Below are 21,176 nucleotides of genomic sequence, written 5' to 3'. Positions count from 1 at the left end.
GATTTACCTCTCAGCTTGGCTTTCGCAGATACACAACCTGGCTGTCTAAGGCTCAGTTTCCTTTGTCTTAGGAAATAAAAACTTCTCAGTGAGGGGGTGGACTTGAGATCTGTAGTTGGATGGATTATTCCGATGATGGCCACACACGGGTTGTCAATAACTGACGGTTAGCTCTCACCTCTGATTCAATACAAAGGTAAGCTGTGAAATGTCCGCAGCCCAGCAGGATCCCATGACTTTATCCTGGAAAGTTCTACCACATTTTGTCCTTCTCCCTTTTTGTCCTTGTGGTTGTTGAGGCCGGATTTCTCTGCATAGCCCTGGCTGTCCTGGAACTCGCTCTGTAGCCCAGGCTGGCCTCGAACTCAGAGATCCGCCTGCCTCTGCCTCCCGAGTGCTGGGACTAAAGGCGTGCGCCACCACCTCCTAGCTACTTGTTTTCTTTTTTAAAGGTCTGCTAATGCTACTGTAGCTATGGATACTTTTTTAAAGTCCATGGGCATAGTAAGACCTGACAAACTTTACAGAAAGTTGCCTAGTCTTTGTCTCCTCTCCCTTTGTCTGTGTGAAAATGCCTTGTCTTAGAGACAACCATAGGTCCAGAACTCAGACAGCAGCTTCTCTTAGGCTCTGCTCACCAGTGCTTTCTATTTTTAACTTTTTAGTATGGAAATCTTTGAACAGATTTTTTTTTTCTCGAGGAAGAGAACATAATGAGCCCCTGGAGAGTCATATAAAAAAAAAACCCCAGTTTCAACAATTATCAGTTCTCAGTCAGTCGTGTTTTATCTGTACCCCGAGCTTGCCTCCCTCCTATTATCTGAAGCAAATATTGGCTACTGTTACTATTCCATCCATGAATATTTTACTATGTACTTCCAAAAGACAAGAATGCTTTTGATTTTCATTTTAAATTAGCATATGCTAGGACTGCTCCTGTTTTTTTAATGCAATGAGTTCATGCCTGTGAATTTTCACGCTTGTCTAGATTTATGTGAGCCTCCTTGTGATCTCAGTGCAGAACAGTCCTGTCGCCCCAGAGGAGGCTTCATCCATGGTGACAATACCATCATCACCAAGCCTTTTTAAAGAGCAGCAACAAGTAAGTTTTCAAGGATAAATGTGACTCTGTCTCTTTATAACCATGAGTATCACCCAATATGCTCACAGTCTGATTCATACTGTCACTCTTACAAAGGAAAGGCTCCTGTCTGGGCACTTGAGAGTGTCCTACACAGAATGTGTTCTAAGCCATCTCTCCCCTTGGTTCTGCAAGAGGTCCAAATGAACACAGCACATCTCTGCTCCCCAGAGCAGGGTACAACTCAGGTCTTCATCCATGCTAGGCCAGCTCTCTACCAATGACAGTGTTTTGCTTTGTTTCATTTTGGGGAGAATGTCTCTTGCTGTTACCCAGGTTGGTCTTGAACTCAAGATCCTCCTAATTCAGCCCCCCTAGTTGCTGGAACCATAGGTCTATGACACACTGCACCCAGCCAAAATGAAATTTCCCACAATTTGCTTATTCTCTTCTGCATATAAACGCCTTCCTGTCTAATGCAGCTCTCTCTTTGATAGACATTTTCTGATACCCTCAGTTTTCATATAGTACAATTAACCATGCTAACACGACTTTAAATTTTTAAGGGATGGAGTGTTTTAAGATGGTTTTGCCTGTTTGTTTGTTTGGGTTTTTTTTGGGGGGGGGTTATTTGTTTGATTGTTTTAATGACATAGGATTTTATCTCAACTCAATACTGGTTTTATTTCTTATGACAATAGCTTCAAATGTTAGAGCTGAAAGGGAGGTTAAATCTTTCACCAAACTAGGTGTGATGGTATATGCCTGTGATTTCAACATTTTGGAGGCTGAGGCAGGAAGATCTTGAGTTCAAGACCAGTCTTGGCTGCATAGTGGCATCTTGTCCAGAAGAAGAAAAGGAGGAGGAAGAGGAGGAGGAGGAGGAGGAAGAAGAAGGAGAAGAAGAAGAGGAGGAGGAGGAGGAGGAAGAGGAAGAAGAACAGGGAAGAAGGAGGAGCAGGTGAAGGAGAAGAGGAGGCAGCGAGGGGGGCACTGGACTCACCTTACTTCACAGGTGAGGAAGCTTTTAGCTCTACAAAAGACACACCAGTGGAGGAGGCCCAGCACAAAGCTGGCTCTAACAGCTGGAAGCACAGTTCTATTGAAGGGTTCTTTCCATCACCAGGGCAGTGCTGAGGTATTTCCACCCCCTGCCACCACCCCTCCCCAAAGATCTCTCCTATCAGCTGGAGGTGAGCTTTTGTTCCCACAGACTTGGGAAAGCTAATCTGCCTCTGTGTCCACAGACGGCCTTCTCTGGATGTTCCATGAGGCACTTCCTTGTGGTAGCTTTGAGTATTCCTACCTGGTCCTCATGGCCTATGGATACGCCTGCAGTAAGGGGACACATTCCAGTGACAGCAAGAATGACAGGAAGGGCTCCTCTAAAAGCCAGCGGTGTGTCCATATTTAGCAGTCTTGTACAAGATGTCTGGAAGAAGCTGTGTGGCTTGGTTCAGCCTCTCTGCAGGGTCTCCATCTTCCTCCTGTCTCCAGTCTCCAGTCCTGAAGAGCATCCAGATCTCTCACCCACCGCCACCCCTCCCCCATGCCGCTCTGAAACAGACCCACGGAAGGGACAGAAAGGTGGCCCCGGTGTGCTCTTAGTGTCTTATCCAAGCAAGCCCACCACAGGTGGCTTCTTCTTGTTGCTCATAAAAGAGAATGAAGCCATGCCCCTGTCCCCACACCATGCAGGAAGGACAGAGAACATGAATGGAGAGCCACAGGAATGGAGTTGCCAAGAGGTGGAGTGCTGAAGCTGGCCACATCGCCTCCTGAACCAAAGCCAGGTTGCTGGCAAGAAAAAGAGGAGGAAGAAGGGCTGAGACGGATCGTGAGTGGGCAGCGGAGAGTGTCTGCCATGCCGGGAAACTCAGGCTGTGCCAAGCGTTATGAAATGTTCAGTGTTTTCATGGCATGGTGGGTCCAAACATGAGTGCTGGAGAGAGACAGCTGGGGTGCGGTGCCAGCCCTCCTCTTATGGCTGACCTGTAACTGCAGATTCCTACGATGAAACCCCAGTGTCAGGACCTCAGAATGTGGCTGTTCAAGGACAGGGAGCATATACAGAGGTGACTGAGTTACAACAAGGCTTCTCAGGTTGACCCTCATCAACCCTGGCTGTTCTTACGAGACAATCAGGACAGGGTCATGTGAGCACAGAGAAACAACCATGCAAATAGACGGGAAGAAGCTGGCTACCTGCCCACCAAGGAGAGAGGCCCTAGATGAAGCTGTTCCTGCTGGCATCTTAATTTGAAGTCTCCAAACTCCAGTACTGTGGGAAGATTCTTTAAGGAGTCCAGTCTATGGCATCTCATTATAGAGATCCCAGAACCTTAGTACAGTCACTTACTTAGACCTCATTTACTCTCCTGTGCCTCCGTTTTCCTCACTATAAAAGGGGCTAGCCACACTGCCTGCTTAGCAGAGTTGTGTAAGAACTAAATGAGTTATCTATATGAAGAACTAAGAACAGTATCTAACACACAGTAAGCACTATGTGGGTGGTTGTTTAGGGTATGCGTGTAGTTACATCTATATGTGTAATCTTGGAGTATCTACTATTCACTGTCACTCTTTTATTAGCCAACAGTGAATACATAATCTGATATGAGCCGAACAGTGGCGTAGACATGGATGAAACCCTAAGCAAGGCAGATTGGTGTCTTACGATCTTACTGAGCTTGTATTCTGGTAGGAGAAAGCAACAATAACTAAGTTCAAAAAAAAGATGTAACGGCTGTAATTCCTGAATGGTGTGAAGGAAACACACAGGGATGAGAGAGATTAGAAGGTGAAGGTATGGTCAAGTGAAGAGCCAAGGGAAGAATTTCCCAGATGGGGAGAGCAGTTGGTGTGAAGGGGAAGGACAGAGTCTGGCCTGAGCTAGACCGGCTCTGAAGGCCAGTGTGCTGGAACATGGTGAGGGATAGGTCTGGGGCCAGGATAAGGGTGAAGACCTGTCCAGGCACCGGGTCACACAGCAGCTTGGAGGTAGAGGGATGTATCTGAGTTTCATTTTAGTGCAGAGGGGAGCCACTTCAGAAACGTGCGTCTGTTTAACCACTGTGGCTGCTGAGTGGAGAACACACTGAAGAGAGACAAAGAACACAGCGAGGAGACAAGCTATAAATAACCACAGGTTGAAGAAAGGTCATGATAAAAGAAGAGAGATCCAGGGAGAGAGGCGAGTGTGTGCATGCGTGTGTGTGTGTGTGTGTGTGTGTGTGTGTGTGTGTGTGTGTAAAATGCCAGCTGTGTGTGTGTGTGTGTGTGTGTGTGTGTGTGTGTGTGTGTGTGTGTGTAAAAGTAAAATGCCAGTCTTACACTCCAGCATCATGTGGTTTTTGTGGAGGACTTCTGGCTGTCTTTTCTCTTAGGCACAGGTTGCCCTTCCATCTCACTTCATTCCTGGGGTGTCAGTACACACACCTCACCTCTGGATATCGCTTTGGTGTTCAGCAGAGCCCGGGGCTGTTGTCTAGGGAGTCATTCACAGATAGGTCAGGGGAGAGGCAGCATCCCTGACCGAGGGATGGGCTGGTGTGTGCTCGTCATTGCCCAGTGAAGGTAAACAGGCACTGACCGGAGGTCCATTCACATGGGTGCTGGATGGAGCTTCCTTAGGAAGAATCAGTGTCTCCCAGACAGAGATACTCCTCAGCCTTGGCTTTGCCTTCTCCTCCCCAACCCTACACCACAGCCGTGGAGGGAAACCTGCATTGTGGGTATCCACCTCAGTCCCCCTGGTTAGGCTAGGTATAGTAAATACATTTCTCACTGACAACATTTTAGATTTATGATGGTCTTAGGGGATAACCGTATACTATGTCAGTCAAGAAGCGTCTGCATTTGCAGCCATGGTTTCCCTTCTCTGGTGGAGATGGCTCTTTTTATCTCTCTGTTTAGGGTAAGGGTAAGCCCCGAGGAGCAAATGGGGGGGGGAGAATTTAATGAAGTAGATGTTTAACCACGTGAACAATGGAAATGAGTGGAGTGTTCATCTAGAAGTACGTTCCTCTGTGTTCACTGCGAACGTCAGGCCTGAGGAAGAGCAGGAGTGTTCCTCCATCCAGCAAGGACAGTGTGGTTAGAGCTCTCCATGACAGTTCTGGTCAAAAGAAGGTCACAAGTAGCCTTGTCAATTGTAGCTAAAAAGACCTGAGCCCCTCTGCCAACAAGGGCCCAGGCTGGTTGCCTGGCAACCAGAATGCATTCTCCTTGTCCAGTGTTGGAAGCTTGAATGCACCAACCAAGGCTGTTCTTGATGTTATTTCCAATCAGGATTCATCTGAGTACCTCTCTTGGGGAAGGGCTTGTCTCATCCCCCTCCTCCATGGGGAAATGGTAGTCTGTGAGATCTAGAAGATTGTCTCAGGTCCACCTCACAGCCGAGAGGCTGAAAATACAGCTCACCCAAGGTGGCATGGCCAGCTGATAACACAAGAACCCCCCTGTGCTAGCCTACCATCAGGAGGCTGTTAGGTAATTTCATCACCCTCACTTGACCCCCCCCCCCCCACAGACCTCACCCAGCACTCAAGGGCCTGGCTTGCCTATGGATCATGCAAAATGGCCCCGTATGCTTAAGTTTTTACACTCAATCTCATCAACTCCCAATCAGCACGAATCATGCTGAACCTGTGGAAAACATCACGCAAGACTAAAATGAGGGCACTTGCTACTCTCACAAACTGTATCCATATTGACAAAAACTGCTGGCGGAGGGCAGCCAAGGAGTGGTCCAGCCAGCACCCCTTAGGGAAATGGAGTCAGCCTGCCTTGGCGAGGTTGAAGGCTCTGGGTTGAAAAGGGATACCTGAGGGAGCCTGCAGGAGCTAGGATCTGGGGAGACCAGGGCCCAGACTGCGGGTGGTAGTGCTCAACGCCCACCTTTTAGTTAGTGTGTGGGTGTGGGTGTGTGTGTGTGCGCGCGCGCGCCCGTGCATGCCTGCGTGCGTGCGTGCGTGCACACCGGGCTGAGCAGCACAGCTCACTTGACAGTCCGGGGCAGTCAGGGTCAGAGTCTGCAAGGCAAGGGGGCCTGGTTTTCAGGGATCTGTTCTGTAAAAACAATCATCAACGTTTATTGTTACTTTTGTTCTGGGAAAAAGACCCCAAGTACATTTTAGGATTCACGGAGCATGGTGCTGACTTTCCCGGCCACCCTCCACACATCACTATGAAGCCAAAGAGAGGTGTGGGCACCCTTCAGGGAAAAGGGGGATAGGGAGGGGAAACAAACTTGGGGGGGTTAAAAATCCGGCTTTGTGAGTCAGGAGGCAGCCTCAGCTTTCTGAGAGGACAAGTTGGGAGGGTTTGCCGCTCAGTAAGCAGCAGTTGAGTCTTCAGCGTGGGAACTGGATAAGACAGAGACCTACTGACAGGGCAAAGTAGAGGCTCTCTTGGGAGCCCACTCACAGCTCTGGCTGCAGACATCTTTTTCAAGGCTCGCTTGCCTCTTAGTATGAACTGGTTCTCTGCTTCTCACCTCCATTTTCACCTCTTTCCCACCTGCCACCACCCCAAAGCGGACACAGGAGTGTGGGCTGAGTGTGGAGTACTAGAAATTATAGAATATTATTAAGCGGGTACAAAAATATTTAGCCTAACTCCCTTACTGAGACCATTACTCATGATAAGCCAAAGACATTACAAGAAAGTAACTATCAAAGTTCTCTAATTGGTTTTTAAAAGATCCTATTCAGTTCACGTGCTTTCTTAATTTCCCCGATCAATGGTTTATCTTTGTATAAATACATCTTTAAGAGTTTAGAATCCACAATTTATCAACATAGCCTTAGAGTCTATTGTTTACCAAAAGCTTCTTCATCGCTTACTAGGGAACAGGCTGTGTGTGTGTGTGTGTGTGTGTGTGTGTGTGTGTGTGTGTACATTCGTCTCATCTCATCGACATGAAATGCTCGTGAACCTGAACCCACACTGAAAGCATGCTGTCTCCGGCAGCATTCATCTCAAATTCATATTTGTGTCTCCACCACCTTGCAACAGGCAGTTCCCACTAAAGGAGGCATTTAATATGTCATATCAAAATGCCTATAAAACTTTAATGTAGGGCTGACCTTTCAAGGGCAGAAAGAGAAGACTGGAACTTGCAGATGAGGTGAGTTTGGTCGTGTGTCTGGGTGGAGGGACAACAATAGTGAAGCGAGACTAGGAAATGATCGAACCATGCCAAACTGCTGGACAATTTTTATTTCATTTTGTCTTGTATTTGAGACAAGGTTCCATGTAGCCATGGGGGCCTTGAACTCAGGGTGCAGGTAAGGATGACCCTGAGCCTCTGATACTCCTTCCTCTCCTTCCCCAGTGTTAGAATTACGGGTGTGTGCTGCCATGCCTGGCTTACATGGTGCTGAGGATGAGCCCAGACCTTAGTGAGTACTAGTTGAACACTCTGCTGACTAGCGACACCGCAGACCATCTACTAGATCATCATTTTGTAGCCTGTGGTAAGGATGAAGGTTTGGAGGATAATAAAAGATCATTTTCATATTCATTTTTAGAAATAAAATTCTCATAAAGACCAAATGTGTACTATTTACAATGACTTTTTCCTATAACAATCTCTCTGTGTGTGTGTGTGTGTATGCATGTGTGTGTACTCACATACATGTATGTGTGTCTGTCTGTTGTTGGGGATAAACCCAGCACCTCCCAAATGCTAGGCAAGTATGCTACCAGTCATCTTTTCCCTCAGCACATGACCTGACTTTAAATTTAAACAAAGAAAAGGATTTAATTATTTGTAAACCTAAAAAGCAGAATAATGAGGTGGGCTTCAGGTACAATGTGACATAATTTGATCTTTAATTCTCTTTGGTGATCTTGGTTTTTTTCCCATATTGTGATCATCTTGGTTTTTTCCTCCATATACATATCATCTTCAACCTGGCATCTCTCTCTGTCTCTGTCTCTCTGTCTCTGTCTCTTTCTGTCTGTATGTCTGTCTCTGTCTCTTTCTCTCTCTTACATACACACACATACACACACACACACACACTCCACATTTCCTGGGCAGACATGAGAAAACACCTATTCACCCTATATAGGGAACCAAAAACAGGCCAAAGAAATGATTCCTTCCAAATCCAGCCTGGTGAAGCCATGGATTTATTGGGCTCACTTCTAGGACCGCCAGACAAGGGTGACTCCACAACAGCCACATTGCTGAGAAGTCCCACCCCACCATGGATTCCTACCCTCCACCTCCTACAGACTCTAGCAGTATAACATAATCCAGCACCACCTCAGGAGACCACGCACAGCTAAGGCAGGATTTCAGCTGGGGTAGACAGCAGAAGGGAGTCCATGGAAGAAGCTTCGTATAAGGGTCTGATGACCTTTCTCCCACTCAGGCCTGATCCTGCAAGGGCCACCTCCAGGTATCCGCAGTTGTTCTGATTACGTTCTGCCAGCAACTCGGCACTCTTTCTGAGACAAGGTCTCTCACTATGTAGCCCAGGCTGGCCTTGAACTCATGGTCTTCCTACCTTCCATCCTAAATGCTGAAGATTCCACGTGTGCACGGTTACATCCAGCTACCAACAAAATACAAGGGTATTTAATTGTTTCTCTAACCATTAACAAAACGTCCCAAATTTCATGTATTGGACTAATTTAACTGTCCCATGAACAAAGTGATGTAGCTGGAGATAGGACTAAGCTGACTGGCCCGGACAGACGGATGGACAAGCTGCCGCCACCAGGATCAGTCAGCTCAGATAACATGACAGCCACACAGTGGGAGTGAGCTCTGAGGAGGCAAATGTTCACTGCAGTAGAGCAGCATAAATGTTCAGGACGTGGAAGAGATTTCATGAAAAAGAAGACTATATGGGAGAAGCAGCCTCCTTTGTTAGCATTAGCAAAACAGAACGGCACAGTTGAAGAGAACCCAAACAAGCTGGTATTAAAACTGCTATCTCCAGTTTGGCAAGGAAAAGTAGTCCGAGGTGGCCGAGTTGGTACACGTCTGTAATCTCAATTGTTCAGGAGGCCGAGGCTGGTGGGGGGATGGGGTAGGGGAGATTTAGAGAATTAAAGGCCAGTCTGCGCACTGCAGTGGGAATATTTATGCAATTAAAAGTGGTGAGATAATTATCAATCAAATTGTAAGGAAACCAGCTAGGCAGGCTACTACCTTTAAATATGCTTTAAAAATTATAAATAGATCAGAGTATTAAGAGTTAAAAATAAAGAAGAGCATTCATGTACATAGAATGAAAAATTAGAAAAAATTAAGAATGTCTGAATAACTTTGAATGAAAAGAGACTTTCCCAGTAATCCTAGAAACACAGAGGTCATTTTTTAAAAAGAGAAAGAAAAATGTCTGACCTTAAATTCAAACTATTTTATGTCAAAAATCATCAAAAACTAAAGTGAAAACGAAAGAAAGAAACTTCAATGAATTTGTTAGATATACAGCAGAAAAGGAATGCTAGCTAATTACTGGAAAAATAATAGAGAAATGGGAAAAGGCATCATGATGACTATTTTTAAATCTTTAAAAATAATAAGAATCAACCTTGGGGTGTCCAGAAACTAGTATTTTTATGCATTGCTACAATCTTTTAGAAAGTGACCTGAAATTATTAGTGGACACTAAAACTGTGCACCTCACATTCGGGAATCTCTTTTCCTTTTCTTTTTGTTGTTTTCTTTTTGTTTTGTTTTATTAGACAAAGTCTCTTGTAGTACAGGATGGTCTTGAACTTCTGATTCTCCCACCCCCACCTCCCAATGCTGGGGTTGTAGGTGTGTACACCACGGCCAGTTTGTGGTACTGAGGAAATGCACGGCCTTATGCATGCTAGGCAAGCACTGTCAACGGGGTTACAGCCCAGCCCCCCATCTAGGAGTTTGTTTCAATATTAAAAGCACACATACTGAAGTATATTTATCCTACATATTGTTAATTGTGAGAAGAAAAAGGAAACAATCTAAATGTGTATCAAAAAGGTTATGGTTAAATAAAGTGTGATACATTCAAACTACGGACCGTCTGGAAGGCTCTGAAGTGTGACTTAGCTCAGCTTGTTCATTTGGTAGTGAGAACTGTCTCCACTTTTGTTTAGCTTACGAAAAGGCCAACTACAAAAATTTCACGGCTGATACTGTATTCAGTAGTAAAGGACTGAATGCTTTCTCTTAAGATCAGGAGGGAAGAAAAATGTTCTGACTCTGGTCACCTCATTCAATATTATGTTCGATGTTCTATGTAGAACAATTAGTCAAGGAAAAGAAACCAAAGCATCCCATTGGAAAGGAGGGTGGGAAACTGTTACTGTCTGCAGAAGGAAATCCTAAGGAACACACACACACACACACACACACACACACACACACACACACACACAGCTAATGAGTTCGGCCAAGTATGGGTTACAAGGTCAATAGACAGAATCAACTGTGCTTCTTCTTGGAAGCAAAGGACAAACTAAAATCAGAACTAAAGAAGCATTCCTGTATAACGGTACCCCAAAATGTAAAATATTTAGGAATGAATTCAGCAAAAGAAGAAGCCATACTTTAGAAACCATAAAACATTGTTGAAATAAATTAAACTTAGGTAAGGGCTGGAGAGATTGCACAGTGGTTAGCGCACTGACTCTTCTTCCAGAAGACCCAGGTTTGATTCCCAGCACCTACATGGTGGCTCATAGCTGTCTGCAACTCCAATCCCAGGGGATCCAGTTCCCTCTTGTGGCCTCCAGAGGCAGCAAGCACACATGTAGTGCACAGACATACATGCAGGCAGAACATCAGCCCACATAAAACAAATTAAAATTTTAAAAATATAAAACTTGGGGAAATGAGAAAACATCATTTTTTCATGTATCTGAAGAATAAACAAGACAATATTCTATGCAACCCAAATAAAAATAGCAACAGGCTTTGCAGAAACTGACAAGTTAATCTAATTACTCACATGCAAATGAGAGTATCTGAGAATAACTATCTCAAACCGGGAAAATCAAGGTGGAGGCCGGCTGAGCCTGTAACACAACAGCACAGAGTAATTTGTAGTGAACAAAAACGTATTGGCTTACACTTCTGTGAGCTCCAAAGTCCAAGACCAAAGGATTGGCATCTAAAGAAGCCTTTCAGCATGCTGCAACAACAGCATTAATCCACTCTCGGGGTCAAACGGTTTGGAGCCTAATTATCTCTATTGTGACCTACTTCCCCAAGTCTGCAGCATATGGTCTTTGGGGGACACATTCAAACCAAAGGAGAAGACTCATACATCCTGATTTCAAAACCAGCTCAGTAATTAAGACAGTGCGGTACCGACATAAGGTAGACACATGGATCAATGGAATAGAGTTAAGAGGCCAGAAATAAACTCCTACATTTGCAGTCAATTGATTTTCAATAAGGGTGCCAAGACTGTTCAGTGGGAGGGAAATAGTGTTTTCAACAAATGATACTGTGCCAGCTGGATAGCTACATGCTAAAAGTGAAGTTGGGCCCCTTCCTCATCCATAAAATAAGACAAAGACTCAAATATAGGAGTTCAAACTATAAAAGTCTTGGGAGAAAATCTAGTAGTATATTTTGTAACCTTGGGTTAGGCAAAGTCACCTTAAACATGACACCAAAAGTATAAACATCAAGAAAGTGGACAGTTAGGAACTCATAAAAGTTAAAGATGCTGGTGTTTCACAGGATACTGTGATGAGGATAAAAAGACAGGTGACAGCATGGGAGGAAACACTTGTAAAGCACGTGCCTCGTTAGCACCCAGCACAAAGAACTGTCACGATCAATATCTAGCAGTCAAGCATCCCAATTTAAAAATGGGCCAAGATCCAGATCGCTTCCAAGAAGATAGACAAAGGCCAATAACAATATGAAAAGGTTTTCAAGGTCATGACCATTGGGAAAGAAAAATAAAACCACAGGGAGACAACATGGAATCATTACAATGGGGCTTTAAAATTTTGATTATTTACTTATGTGTATGAATGTTTTACTTGCACGTATGTCTGTGTACCATGTGTGTGGCTGGTGCCCAAGGAGGCCAGAAGAGGGCGATGGAGCCCCTGGAGTTATAGACAGCTGTGAGCCACCATGTGGGTAGGCTAGGAATCGAACCTGGGTCCTCTAGAAGAGCAACTGGTGCTCTTTACTGCAGAACCATGTCTCCAGCCTGGATGGACTGTGTTTTTTTTAATAGACAATAGCAAGTGTTGGTGAGGCTGTGGAGAAATTAAAACTCTCATGCAGTGCTGGTGCTGTTGTAAGATGGTATAGCCACTTTGGAAAAGACATAGGCAATTCCCTAGAAATTAAATGTGGAATCACTGCATAAACAGCATGTTTCTAAAACAAATGAAAATACCTATCCACAAAAGAACATGAACATTATTATTTACAACAGCATTGTTCACATCTCCAAGAGGCAGAAACAATCCAAGACTCCATGGAAAGACAGATGGGCGTGTTGGGAAGGTGGCTCAGGGAGTGAAGCGCTTGCCACACAAATGTGAGGACCCAAGTTCAGATCCCCAAGACCCATGTAGAGCTGGACAGGCTTGGTGGCCCCCTTGTACATCCAGTGCTTGGGAAGTGGAGACAGGGGGTCCCCGGGACAAGCCGGCTAGCTAGACTAGTCAATTCAGCAGACTCTGAGAGACTCTGTACTCTGTGCTCTCTGTTGTTGGGATAAGACACTGACAAAACCAACTTGGGGGAGGAAAGGATCTCTTTGGCTTACGTTTCCACGTCAAAGTCCATCAGTGACAGAAGCCAAGGCAGGACCTACTTGAAACAGAGACCAAAGAGGAACACTGCTTCCTGGCTTGATCAGTAAGCTGCTACCCACGGCTTGATCAGCTTGCTTTCTTTTGCAACCCAGGGCCACCTGACCCAGGGGTAGCACTGCCCACGTGGGCTGAGCCTGTCAATCACTAATCAATAAAATGGCCCACAGAGAGGCTCACAGGCTAACACGATGGAGGCAGTTCTTCAATTGAGGCTCCTTCTTCCCAGGTGACTCTAGATTGTGTGGGGCTGACAAAAACGACCCAGCTCACTCAGCCATAACAGATAAGTGAAGCTTGATCAAAGTAGATGCCTGATGTAAGCCTCTGGCTTCTACATGCATATCCACACATGCATCAGCACCAGCATACATGTGCATCTGCCTATATGCAAATCCATATACACATGTGTACACACATATGCACCAAAAGATGCATGACTAAATAAAATTGTATATATCCATTCAATAGACTATTACTTGTTAAAAAAAATTAAGGATTGGTACAAACTATAACATGGATGATTGTATTAAACAGTCTAGACACAGATGGCCACATTTATTATTTCAATTATGCAAAATACTCAGAATGGGAAAATTCATGGAGACAGATTTCTAAAAGTGGTGGAGGTGGTGCAGTATGGGATTTTTTGAGGTAACAGAGGTGAACTAGAATTTTTTATTATTATTGTCAACTGTAAGAAGACAGTGAATAGTGCTATATCTGTAAATGCTATTTTGTGTGCTATGTGAATTGTATCTCAAACTATGCTGTCTTAACGGGTTGATTGGATATCTACGGTAGACTTTGAAGTCAGAAAGGAGAATGCCAAAATAATGCATGTTTGGATGAGTACACAAATATTTCCAAAAGGTACACACAGGCTAACACTGGAAGTAGGAAGGGGCAGAGGAGCTTGGAGAGCATGGAAGTTTATTAATTTTTTCATTATATACATCTGGAAATTTCCAACTTTTTGACTGAAGATGTAGGACCCTATATTTTATTTCATTTCCTTTCTTCCTCTCTGTCTTATTTCTTTCCCTCTTTCTTTGCTCTTTTAGTTAGTATACAAAGTAATGAGTTTCATTGTGTCATTTTCATATATATGTATCATTATAATCTGGTAGAACTATATGTTTTTCAAAATGAAATTGGCGTGGAGAGATGGTTCAGTGGTTAAGATCTTTTTTTTTTTTTAGATTTACTTATTTATTTTATGTTTATGAGTGTTCTATCTGCATGTACAACTTCATGCCAGAAGAGAGCATCAGATCCCACTATAGATGGTTGTGAGCCATCATGTGGTTGCTGGGAATTGAACTCAGGACCCCTGGAAGAGCTGCCAGTGCTTTAACTGCTGAGCTATCTCTCCAGCCCCAGTGGTTAAGATCTTAACCCAGCGTCTTATTCCCAGTACCCATATCAGGCAGTTCATAATTGCCCGTAACTCCAGGACAGCCCAGGAACAAAAGAACCAGTGAGATTTTTTTCCTTTCTTCTCTCTCTCTCTCTCTCTCTCTCTCTCTCTCTCTCTCTCTCTCTCCTTTTTTTTCCTTTTTTAGACAAAGGATCACTGTGTAGCCCAGCCTCCAGCTTGTGAACCTCCTGAGTGAGCCTCCCAAGGGCTAGGACTTCAGACCTACAGATGTGTGCATAACCAAGCACAGCTGGCCAGTGAGTTTGAAGAACAGGGACGTGGGGTAGGAGGCCTTCAGCAGGACAAGGTGCCTTCAAGGTCATTCAGTGTGGCTCTTCCAGACAGCGTTTCACCAGAGGAGGAGCAGAGCCCAGACTTTTAGCACCCAAAACCTACACTTTTGAGAAATTTCTCACTGAAGATGAAATGGGAGTGTGAGTCAGAAAGTGGGTATGGAAAGTGTTTTTAGAATGGAGGAAATATGCCTTGTAAGCTGCGGGTGTAGAATCGTGTGTTACATGAGGGGGATTAGATATACATAAGAGAGAACTGGGAGAAAGAGTAACAGGTGGTAGGTTTAGGCTTGAATGTAAAGTTGGGGTCCCCATCTTTTAAAAGTGGAAAGAACGGAGAGAAGAGAGCATACAGGGGGTGGGAAGTTATTTGGGTTAGAAAGAAGGCGAGAGTATTTTTAAGGAGCCTGCATCCAGGGCTGATATTTAAACTGATTAGCAGCCCATGCAGAAAGGAGACCCAGCATCAGACACTGACTGTGTACCCTCCTGGCAGGATCCAGGAGTTCTCTCTACTTGACCACTGTTAACTCTTCAGTTGCTGGTGAGGCCTCAGGGTAGATAGAGATGGAAGTACCTGGGTAGCAGACCGCAGAGTAAAGAAATGAAATCTTATAACTGAAATGTCTCTTGGTTAGAAATTTGAAAGTCTGAATAAGACTTCGTTAAATTCCTCAAAAGCAGCCATTTGTGATGAAAAGAATACCACACCATAAAATTATTCATCTTTAGCTCTCTGCTTTTTAAAAACCCAAGTCAATAACGGATGCCTTACGTAAATGAAACACATGTTGCTAAAAGGTCCCAAGAAAGCATTGACTGAAATTAAAACCCTTCACACTGTCTTGGCTTGTGTTCCTCACGGCAAACAACAGACTCTTAGTTAACAGGGAATATGGAACCACAGTGAACTCAACATCGTGGAATCTGTTCTTTATCTGAGGTTCTCCCCGGGAACACCAGTCACAAATGCCTTGCAACTCAGCCCCTCCCACCGGAGCAGAGCACCAAGAGCGACGAGCACTCGGGAGAATATGGGGCAGTGTGTGGGGATTCCCAGGTGATGACTGGCACACGATGGGGAGACTGTCACCATGGCGATCACATCAGCCTTAGCCACGTGTCTGCCTCTAAAGGCAGACGCTGCTGTCCTTGTCAGAACCCCATTTTTGGAATTACTGAGAGAGATGCCAGTGAGATATGAGTGTTGAGCCTGATAGAGGAAAACTTGAAAAATTGGCCCTTGATGGATGATTATGCAGTAGTGTTCTTTGAAATTTTCTAACTGATGGAGACCTTGACAGTCATCTAATCTGGGCCCATTAGAGATGAGAAGGCCTCTGTGGACATGTATTTACTAGACAGTAAAACTTACATTTAGAAGTCCGGTTCTTTTCATCTAATATCCTTGCAACATTCTCAATTATCATTATACACCCACAAAAAGGGATTTGATGACATATATCACTTCCTTATGATTCGGCAAAGACCCAGAGGAGACCTTAGAGGCTCACAGCGTGATACGGAATGCACTTCGCCAAGGCACATGGGTATACTCATTAACAGTCGAATTCTTTTCCACTGACCCTGTTCACTGACCCTGTAAACTGTTTGTTTTCAACCTCCTGAGTAATGAAGGCATAAGACCTGCTCTTTTCGGGGACACTCAAGAACTAAACAAGTCTGTGATTACATTAGCCAAAAATACAGACATTTCAGTAATTAATACGTCTGGAACGGAACGGGATAATAACAAAAACCACCTCCAGTGGGAAAGGGGGTAAGTAGGCACCCCTGTGTTTCTTCCAGCCTGGCACTTCTCCCCTTCTGAGGCTGACCAGCTCCTCCAGGAAGAAGTGGGGGAGGAAATGGAAAGATTTGGAGGGCTTGCATGCAGGATGCTTCTGCCCACAGTCATGTTTCCACACCTTCTCCTGGTATTTTCATTGGCTTGTCAGAATTTGGCTTCTCACCAGTGCCCACTGGGCGGGTGCTGACCATCCGGTCCTTCCTTTGGTACAGGAAGATCATGTTGCCCCTGATGATGGCTTTAGCTTCCAGCCCTGGACATGCAGAGGTAAATTTCTTGCCTCTTTCTGCTGAGGTCACTTGCTCTTTCCAAGCAGTCACTGAGTGGGATCACAGTCCCACACCATGGCACTCTCTCAGGCTTAACTTCTGTGGGACTAAATTGCTTCCCCCATTGATATGCAGGATTTTTTTTTTTTTTTGGTCAATTTTAGTTTCTCAGACCTGAGCCACACCTCACTCTGGCAAGGGACACACACTGGGTTGTGTGAGAAGTTGGCCTGAAGTCTCTCACACCAGAAACATCTTCTTGGCTTCCCTGCCGTGAGTGCAAAGGAGGAACCTCTCAGAGGTATAGCTGCAGAAACCCTCCCTAATGCTCAGCTACCCTGCCAGCATCTACACGTAAGGTAACTGGAATCCTGACTGGTGATGGACAGCACCTTGTTTGGTTAGAGTGTTGACAACTATTATCTGGGAAGGGAGCCTTGCGGACTGGGAATAAACTGATAGCTTTGGTTAACACCTGTACCAAAGGATTCCACTCTTCCTAACACTACTTTAAAGTTTTCTTTTCTTTCTTTTTTCTTTTCCTTCCTTTTCTCTTTCTCTTTCTCTTTCTCTCTCCTCCTCCTCCTCTTCTTCTTTCTTTGTTGTTTTGTTGGTTGCTGTTGGTGGGACAGAGTCCTTTTTTGAGACAAGAGAACCTAGTTATCTTAAGTAGTCCAGGCTAGCATCAAAATGGAGGCAATCCTCCTGCCTCAGCTTCCCAGGTGCTAGGATTACAGATATGTGTCATTGCATCCAGCTAAGGTTTTCTTTAACAGGTAGATCAAACGCCATTTCAATAAACTTTGTGTGGTTGCTGAGTTCCCAGTTGTTGAAGAGTTGACAATAATTCTGTTATGCAGGGGTTTTTATCATAATGGGATTCAATGCAATTTCCCCAACAGCCTGGATTTCCAGAGTCTCTGGGAGTGTTATTTATGAGCTGTACAAGTCTGATGTTTCAAATAAATAAGGGGAAGTGATATGAATCATAAACAATAACAAACCAGCTGCCCTAGAGAAAGAAAATGCACAAGAATGTAGAGTTCCCATGTAGCTCCAAGTGTCCTGTTGTGATTTCCGTGAAGAGTCACTTATACTGGAAAAGTCAGCACCCCTACTCAGTTGCATGAACCCCTGTACAGGTCACCAGAGGTCAGGCAGCAGACCTATTGAGCAAGATGGTGCCAAGATCACAATGTCTTGTCGTGGTCCTATAGAACAATGTCCCTGAATACTGATCCCCACTGTCCCTGGTAATGTCCCTGGGCATGTACAGCCAAATAGGCCTAAGATCTCCTTCCTGCCACACTTGGGCTCTGACTCTGTCCTTGGCCCTTTTCTTACAGTATGAAGTGTTTTAGAACTCCATCAATAGGTCACTTGGAGGCACAAGAGGAATCTTACATGAATTAGGAGATAACCAGTGCTGGGATGGTAGTATTTTTATTTTTTGAGATAAATCATACTATGTAGTCTAGGCTGGCCTTGAACTTGCAATCCTCCTGTTTTCACATTATGAATACTGCTATTATGTTATGGACCACCATGCCCTGACTTAGCCATGTATGGATTTAATGTCTAAAGCCATACCGATTGCATAACAGACAACAGATTTTAATTAGTGGGATATCAAAGGAATATGAGAGCATGGCCAAGCTTATGTTTTGTCTCCAGTTCTCTTGAGCTGTAGAGCATAGAACAGAAGTCCTGTAAATGACTATAGAATCCGCTATAGTGTCCAGCTCTTCTCCGTAGCCAGCGCTTTAGCGTATTATTACAAACGGTCGATATCACTGTCAGGCCTGTGATCCCTTCACTCTCTGACTTGATCTGTGTGGACATTTTGGGGATGAAGGTGGCGGTGACGGAGTACTGCTGACAACCGGCACTGACCCTGCTGTCCTCCTCACAAACTCCAGCTGCTTCCTAAAGTGAAGCGGGCGGGGCTCTGAGCGAAATGAAGAGTCAAGGTGGAGCAAGCTGGGTCAGCCCTTCTGCGGACAGCCAAGGAAGGAACTCTTACAAATTGGAGACCTCATTCCCCCAAAAGCCTGTGATTCTCGAAGTCATGTCAAAAACCACATCTGGTTCTTCGTCCAAAGGCCCTGGGGCTGGAGAGGTGGCCCAGCGGTTAAGAGCCTTTGCTGCTCTTGTAGAGGACAGGTGTTCACCTCTCAGCACTCACATAATTAGCTCACAATCATCCAGTTCCAGGGGGTCCAACACCCTCTTCTGACTTCCTTGGGCACCAGGCATGCATGTGTACAGACACGCATACAAGCAAAACACTCATACACATAAAACGAAAGAAATAAATCTAAAATAAAATACCCGTGCCCTATCCAGTCATGGTGGCACACATTTATGGTATGTGCTTATGATCCCAGATGCTGGGAAGGCGGGGACAAGCGGACTGCAAGCTGTGGCCTGCAAAAACCTAGCATGTGCCTGATGGGTGGTGATTTCCTACTCCTGGAGGGAGGGGGAAGTTCATAGTTAGAAGGTAAATAAAGCAACTGGAAGAACGCTGTAACTAGATTTACAGGCCCCACCCCCAAGGAATAACAATGTAATAACAAGAAACAACAGTGGTGGGGAAGGGGGAATCCACTCTCTCCAGGGAATTGCTGCAGATTTTCTTCTCTGCATACTTCTTGTCTCCTGACATATAAGAATAAGGAACAGAGAAGGGTGAGCAGAACAAGGGTTTATTAAGCCAAAGAGAAAGAGAAAGCTCCAGATGGGCCACAAGGCATCAGCAAGGAGCTTGGAAAATGTCCACCACCAAAACCAGGAACTCTACGCCAGAATTAGAACTAGAAGAACAATTAGCTTTCTAGCCTCTTTCATAACCCCTGTCTATTACCTGCATTCCCTCCTCGGTGGTGGATAAATGCATAAAATGTATTCAATACTGAAAGTGTAGAATTTAATGTGAACCTATACAGCTTTCATTTTGAATGCCTATTCTAATCTATATAAATTCATTAAGTTGTATAGACTTTGAATCTGGTTAATTTTGGTGTGTGGTCTTTCTGTTTATTTGCAAGTTTTTTTTGTTTTGTTTTTGGGGTGTTTTTGTTTTTGTTTTTGATAATAAAGTTCATTTAAAAAGAGGAAGTGTGCCGGATGGCAGTGATGCACGTCTTTAATCCTAGCACTCGGGAAGCAGAGCCAGGCAGATCTCTGTGAGTTTGAGGCCAGCCTGGTCTACAGAGTGAGTTCCAGGACAGGCACCAAAACTACACATAGAAACCCTGTCTCGAAAAACCAGGGGGAAAAACAAAAACAAAAACAAAAACAAAAACAAAAAAAAAAAGGAAGTGTTTGCCATTCAAGAGGCTGGGTCTAGGGGTTTTAGCAGGTTTAGGAAGGCTCTGGCTGGCTAGTGTATGTATGAAAAATAGGTGAGAAGTAGAGAGCAGTCAGAGGGAAGCCCAGCCAACTGAAAAGGGGTCTCAGTGAAGGCCTCATCTCAGTCCCCTCCCCACTTAGGGATGTTTCCTGGATATGGGGAGGTAAGGTGAGGAAGTTGGGCTATACCCAAGTATGGTGATATTTTATTTGTATTAAAATGTTATTTGTATGTTAATAAATAAAGTTGCCCAGGGTCAGAGCTATTAGCAAGCCATAGGAAAGCTGGGCAGTGGTGGCGTACGCTTGTAATCCCAGCACTTGGTAGGCAGAGCTGGGTAAGTCTCTTTGTGTTCAGGAATACAGCCATTATTGGATACACATGCCTTTAATCAATACCAATCATGGAAAACCTGGAGGCCTATACAGACAGGCCGTGAGGAGGCGGTCATGTGGTTGGGTTTACAACCAATGAGAAGGCAGAACAGAAATTCTATATAAGGACTTTAACACAGAAAGTAGCTCTGGTTCGGAGAGGTAGGACCACCGCAGGAGGAAGGGTAAGGTTTTAGCTCTTAGCTCTGACCTCTTGGCTTTCTTCTTTGCATTGGTTCTGTGTTTCTTATTTAATAAGAAGGTTGGTTACATCTACACCCAAGAGTTTTCATGCTCCACTTCGGCCACAGGTTCCCACCACAGCCTGGGGTCTCCTACGGCTGTCAGAATGCCAGTGTTGGCCATGCTGGGATGGACTTTTTTTGGAGATGCAACCGTCTTTGAGTCATTCTTGCCCCTGTAGGTAGCTCCTTACCCAGGCTCTGTCAGTAAGCCCTATAAACATACTGTTTGACCAACTCCAACTGAGAATCCTTGCTTCAGCCTGTTGGTAGTGAAATGCTTGCTCACTTCTCCCAGGAAAAGCCACCTAACAGGGCTATTAGTTACTTTTCACCTTGTTGCCAACAAGATACCGGACAGAGCCACTTAAGGAAGAGAAGGTCGACTGTTTTAGGGTTCCAGGTAGAGCCCGTCACCGTGAGGAGTTGTGACGGCAAAACTTGAGGTAGATAGGTGCGTCTGCAGTCAGGAAACAGGGAGAGGAAGGATAGGGCCTAGCTCAGGTCTCCTTTTTATTCGGTTCAGGACTCCAGCC

This window comes from Peromyscus californicus, unplaced genomic scaffold (genome assembly GCF_007827085.1).
Source record: "Peromyscus californicus insignis strain IS unplaced genomic scaffold, ASM782708v3 Scaffold_13__1_contigs__length_99412109, whole genome shotgun sequence".
Lineage (NCBI taxonomy): Eukaryota > Metazoa > Chordata > Mammalia > Rodentia > Cricetidae > Peromyscus > Peromyscus californicus.
The sequence above is the reverse complement of the archived record's forward strand: the minus strand, read 5'-3'. Positions refer to the sequence as shown.